This window comes from Equus caballus, chromosome 18, assembly GCF_041296265.1.
Source record: "Equus caballus isolate H_3958 breed thoroughbred chromosome 18, TB-T2T, whole genome shotgun sequence".
Lineage (NCBI taxonomy): Eukaryota > Metazoa > Chordata > Mammalia > Perissodactyla > Equidae > Equus > Equus caballus.
In genome coordinates this window covers 45,110,861-45,117,710 of record NC_091701.1, presented here as the reverse complement: position 1 = coordinate 45,117,710, position 6,850 = coordinate 45,110,861, and positions in this window count along the sequence as shown.

Genomic DNA, 6,850 nt, shown 5'->3' with positions numbered 1-6,850 from the left:
GGATTCATGGTGCGTTCTCCCACTACCGCCCCCAGTTCTTTTCCTGAGACTTGCCATACACATGCCCCTGCCTCCCCTCTTTACCGCGTTCCCTCCTTTCACATGAAGCAAGGGCCTCCCTCCTCCCAAGCTTCTCATCATCAGCTCTTCCAGGAAACTCCTTGATGTAGCTAGTGCTCTTGAAAGTATAAATGTATCCTTCTTTATGGTGGAGGCAGGACAGTGATTTTTCTATTAGATTTGTATGCTTCTTGAGTGTTGGGGTCCTTTTATTAATTGCTCATTTAGGTGTCCAATCTGTGGCCGGGAAACTTGATAGGCTAAGAAGTGAGAGGACTAAATTTCACAATCTGGGGACACGGCGGAGCTCTTCTGTAGTCTCACAGATATTGCGAACATCCTTTTACAGTTTAGACTGCAGAATTGTATTTATACATCTATTTACATGTTATGTATGGGTGTTTATCAGAGAATAAAGAAGAAAATCTTTCTAAATAAAAGCTAATGCATTAGAAAGAGCAATTAATTGTGTGGCCTTGAGCAATTTACCTAATCTCTTTGAGCCTTTGTTCTTCACTATAATACAGGGATAATATAACCAAAATCTATGATTGAATGAAATAAATTCCATAGCACTATGCCTGGCACATGTTACGAACTCAAAAAATATGTTTTGTGGCTCTTTCCATTCTCTATCTTTCTAGTTTCTACATGTGCTGTCACACTTTTAACTTCTGAATATTTCTGAGAAGGGTAATAAGTTTGGGAAAACAGAATGGAAATAAATACAAAAAAATAAAACTAAACCTCATAAGTGATTAGATAAGTCACTTTAAAAGATGACAAATAAAGATTTTAATTTAAAAAGGGATCTTCTGGCTCATAGCCTAGACATAGCCTGGTAAAATATCTAAGAAGTACAGGAAAATTAGAAAACTCATAACAATCCTAAAAGCTGTAACTGATTGTCATCTTGTTGTCAGAATCTGGAAGAAATGTCCGATAAAATTAAGGCTGATGAAATTGTAGTGAAACAAACAATTGATAGTCCTTTCTTGGTATAATTTAGGAAAGAAGCAATCCTGCTTTCTTGAAAGTTGTCAGGAACACCTTTTATCTCTCTTCTCAGACTCTATTTCTTGGTTCAGAAACACAAGGTCAATGACAACCAAAACAACTATAAAGGAGCTATTTTTTTTAAAGCAGCTCAAATTCTAGTAGACTGTATCCTGGCAGCTGCAGTATCCATATAAAATGTTAGGAAGAGAAAAAAAATGGGAGTAGATCTAGAATGGGCCTTGACAGCACAATACATAGTAGCGATTGTAATTTAATATGTGCTCCATCTATACAGAATGTTGGGCAGCAGGAGTTCAGGGGTTCATGTCAGGTCACTAGAACCTCCACCATCTGTAGAACTAGAAGTTGTGCTGGAATTGTGCACTCACAGCATTGGCCGTGTCTAGATCTGAGGAAGAGGGAGCATTTGAATTTGTTAGATTTGAGGAAAGGGATGCAATGCAATTTGGATTTGGAGAGGTCTCTGCTCAACTGAGGGTGAATAAACAGAAAACAATAGGTTAGGGGGGAAAAGAGGAGAGGAGTTGGAAGGACACCATGCCATCAGATCCAGAGCAAATCCTAAAAAAATTTAGCCAAGTCCAGAAGACAATTTTATAAGACGGTTTGACATCTTCAGTTAAGGTAAACATCTACTTTAATTAAGGATAGCATCTACTGCCCTCAGGACCAAAGACAAGCTCCATACCACTACTATTAAAGCTCTCATTGGCAGGACTCACTAATCAATCATAAAACCCTCATGAAACGGGAGACAAAATTCACAAGGAGAGGAGGGGATGAGATGAAAATACAATGGAATGAAATGAAAAGGCAGTTGGATAGCATCTGAAAGTATAGTAACCCTGGAAAATATCTTTAAAGAGCTGGTTTGAGCCATAGCAATTCATTTTGTAATCTATACAGATGATTAATTTTCAGATGGTGATTTTATTCATTCATTCATTAACCAAATGTTTATTGAGTGCTTACTCTGCCAGACACTGTGCAAGCAGTGAACAAGATATAGTAATAAGAACAGAGTTTAGGTCTCTAATCTTAAAATTAATTTTAATATTAATCTGTAATCTTTTTTTTTTTTTTTTTTTTTTGCTAAGGAAGATTTGTCCTGAGCTAACATCCATGCCAATCTTCATCTATTTCTTTTAAGTGTGTGGGCTGCCTGCACAGCATGGCCACTATGAGAGCAGCGTAGGTCCATACTTGGGAACCTAACCTGGGCTGCAAAAGTGGAGCATGCTGAACTTCACCACTAGGCCATCAGGGCTGGCCCCTCTAATTTCTTTCTTTTTTTTTTTTCTATTGAGGAAGAGTAGCCCTGAGCTAACTACCTCCAATCCTCTTCTTTTTGCTGAGGAAGACTGGCCTTGAGCTAACATCCATGCCCATCTTCCTCTACTTTATACGTGGGACACCTGCCACAGCATGGCTTTTGCCAAGCCGTGCCTTGTCGGCACCTGGATCTCAACCGGGGAATCCACTTAGAAGCGGAATGTGCGAACTTAACAGCTGCGTCATTGCGCCGGCCCCTCTAATTTCTAATCTTACATGGCAGTGAAGAATTCAGACAAAAGTTCAAAAGATCTGATAATGACAATTGCTAGGAGAATTAGAGTGAATTGTAAAATAAAAAGTTAATGAGTAACCACTTTAAGGATTGGGCGGTCAAGGGAGCTCTCTCTGAGAAAACAACATAAAATTGCAACTTGAATGGCAAGGAGTCAGTCTTTTAGAGAGAATGGGAGAAATTCTGAGAAAAATAGTTTAGTACCCAAAAACCCTATGATAAGAACAATCTTCGTGTTTTCAAGGAATGGAAAGAAGGCTAATAGGGCTGAATTCTAGTGGACAAAGGGATTGTGTTAAAATATGACTTGAGACGAAGTCAGAGTGTGTAGAGTTTTGTCAGTAAGGGAAAGTAGCTTGGATATTATTCTAAATGTACTGGAAGCCATTGGAAGGTTTAATGAATGAGTTGAGCTGTGTGTTAGCTTGAAATCCACAGAAAGCAGAATCTAAGACAAAACTTAAATGTGGGTGATTTTTTGGGAGAAGTTTGATCCAAGGGAGCAGCTAGAGGAACATGGGAGCAATGCAAAGAAGGAGGACAAGACAATACAAGAATGCATTACTAAATTGGCCAACACTATGGCTAACTGTTTGCTAGATACCAGGGACCATCTGAGAAGCCGCATAGACTGTGTCTTTGAACTGTTTGTCCAGGAACAGTTAGGGGAAATAATTTCCTAACCATTTCCCCATCATTTCCCTTTTCCCACTTGCCAAATATCTCCTCTGCAGGACTCTAGTGTCCCTGCACTTCAGAGTTGTGCACACATGGACAGTGAGTGGATTCCCAAAGCACCTCATACCAAAAAATCAAGGGAGGAGGTGAGAATCTCACGGTGTGAGCCTGAGGCAAGGCATTGTCCGGTTGTACATGTGTGAAGTTGGTTAGAGCTGCTAAATCAGTGCCGGAGCAAGAAACACGTGAATAAAGAATATCTCAAGTAGTGAATAGGAGGGGATTTTTGTTTACTTTTAAAAGATTATTTTGGTTCCTATGTGGAAAATGGTTTGCTGGAAGGAAAAAATAGAGACAGAGAAGAGCATGTGGGAAGCTATTACAGTTATTTTAAGCAAGACTTCATGGTGCTTGGATCAGAGTTCAAGTGGAGAAATAGTAGTAGAGGTGAACAGAGGGTGTGTCTTAGGGGTCAAATGGCCAGGCATTGCTGTGGATGAGATGTAAAGAGTGAGGAGAATTTGAATAAGCTAAATTGGAGTCATGTGTCTCTTAATGATAGGGATACTTTCTGAAAATGCATCTTTAGGCGATTTTGTTGTGTGAACATCATAGAGTGTACTTCTACAAACTTAGATGGTATAGCCTGCTACACACCTAGGCTATATGGTAATAGTCTCATTGGACCACTGTTTTATATGTGACCAGTCATTGACTGAAACATCACACAAACAGAAATAGTTAACTCAATATTTCAGAGAAGAATAACTCACAAAGTACCCTTTAATAAATTATTAAATTAAAAAATTGCAAAGGAAAATTTGTAAAATAATAACAAAATTATAAATCAGCAAAACTCAGCCAGTTGGGCAATTTAAAACACTATCAGTATCAAATAATAAATGTGTCAGAGAAGAAATTACTAACTCAATTACAGAGGAGGCGGATGAGGAGGTGGAAATGGGGAGGGGAGAGGGTGAGGGTAGAGGAGAAGGGGGAGGAAAAAGAGAAAGAGAAGCAGAAGGAGGAAGACAAAAAAAAAAAGGAAGAGGAGGAGGAGAAAGAGAAAAAGTAGAATGCTAAACCCAGAAAAAATTATCCTTATAAAGTAAAGGCAAAATTTCAGATATGCAAAAGCTGAGAGAATCCATTACCAGCAGACCAGCACCACAAGAAACTTTAAAGGAAGTCGTTAAGGAAAATTATGCCAGATGGAAATATGGGTCTACACAAAGCTCGGAGGAATGCTGCAGTAAATGTGCGAGAAAAATATAGAATGTAGGGAAAATATAAAAATAAGACATTTTTTTCATTAAGAAAACTGTTTACAACAAAATAATAACAATGTTTCATGGGCTTTATAAATATGAAAGCACATAGGGTATGAAAACACTAGCATGGGCTGAGTGTGGAGAAACGGAAATGTTGAGTTTCAAGGTCTTTACACCATTTTAGAAGGATAAAAAAAGAAGCATAGCTAATAAAACAAAGAAGATAAAATGAAATCATAAAACAAATTAATTCAAATCAAGACAAGAAAAGAGGGAAAATGAACAAAAACCTCATTGGACAATTGCAAACAAATAGCAATAGTTAAATTGAATTCTATTGATAATCTCAATAAATGTAAATAAACATACAAAGGCAGTAAATATTGTATTAAAAAAACAAGGTCCAAATATAATGTCTATGATAAATTTAATTAAGTGTAAAGACATAGATAAATTAAAAGTCAAAGGATGATGAAAGATATAACACACTAGGACTAATTTTAGAACAGCAGGAATAGTTATATTATTATCCATCACTACATCTATGAAACCATTAAATCTATAAAAGAAATTGCATATTGGTTAAAAAATCTCCTCATAAGAGTTTTCTATGCCTCACTATCACAGAATAAGACACTATTGAATAAAACTGCCTGCAGAAAATAAATATAAAATTCAGACATAATGGGGGCTGGCTGGTGGTGCACAGGTTAACTTCATACTCCGCTTAGGCAGCTGGGGTTCACCGATTCGGACCCTGGGCGCAAACCTACACACTGGTTATTAAGCCATGTGGTGGCAAGAGTCCCACATATAAAATAGAGGGGGATGGGCATGGATGTTAGCTCAGGGCTAATCTTCCCCAGAAAAACAAAATCATGACATAATGCAAAAAGTAACTGGAAAGTATTTGAGAGGCAACAGAAGCAGACAGTTACAGGTGGGGAGTTCATACGTGCTTGGAGGAGAGAAAAATAGGCAGCTACACAGGTTCCCACCTCTGTGACTTTTAGTTTGGGCCAAGTACAGTGAAGGAGGTATGCACTGCAAAGACAGAGGCACACATGGAACAGCCTACCATCTTTCTAGCCCAAGGAAGAAAAGAGAAGCCAGGAAAATATGAAGGCTGAAGAGAGAAAGAGCCAGAGAGGGGATCTCCAAACTTTGTCTACCTACATCTCCTGACACCCAATCTTTGCATGTGAGGAACAGACTCTAAGCATCTCAGCAAAATAGAAGATCTGAACAAAGACTGGATTTACTGCACGGGAAATAGAGTTTCCAGTTCAAGCTCGGCCCAGAAAATTATCTGCTAAAACAATGGAAATAATACTCACTGGCTTAAACTAACAGAATCCAGAACCTATATAGCATTCATGATGTCCAGATACAATCCAAAATTACTAAATACATGAAGACCAAGAAAATGAAACATATTCATGTTGGAAAAGAAAAGCAATTGTCTGACTCCAACATGGACCAGATGTCGCAACTAACAGATGAGGATTTTAATGTGGCTATTATTAATATTCTCAATAAAGTAAAACAAAACAACTTTTCACTGTCTGAAAACCTCAGCAAAAGAATGAGAAACTTCAGCAGAAATAAAACAATAGGAAAACCAAATGGGGTCTGGCTAGAATACAAGTACAGTAGAACCCCCTCCCCAACAAAATAATAATTTAACTGGTGAAATTATCAAAAAGCAATTATCCAATATTCCTGGAAATTGCCCTAAGGGCATACAGTAAATGAAGAAACATGCATTGAAGAAAATTTACTCAATGTCAGTAGGAATGGCAAGTGTCTGTGGTATGTGAGCCATGTCTTGCCCATTATACACCACTATCTCTGTGTTACAGACATTCTACCTTGGCCACGTGCAGCCAAGAAGATGGGGCTTCCCCTCTGACACATGAACAACAGCTCCCAGACTGAAACTATGGTTTCGCCCTTGAAGGGGTAAGGTGCTGGTGTTCCTCATCCCCACTCCCTACCTGTGTTGCAGAAGCTATCACAGGCAGGTGACACTGATAAGGCCTCTCTTCCACCACTCAGCCTCTACCTGGAAGGTGGAAGCTCTATTTCATGTGAATCAGGCTGAAAATATTGAAGCCCTCATCACCTCTTCCCAGCTCACTCATAGGGTGAAAGTTCCATGTCTGGAGGAGAAAACAGAGAAGGTGAGGAGTTGCCACCCACTGCCACTTGTGGTACCTCAGGGAAAACAGTTCACAGCCCCCAGCTCCAGTGT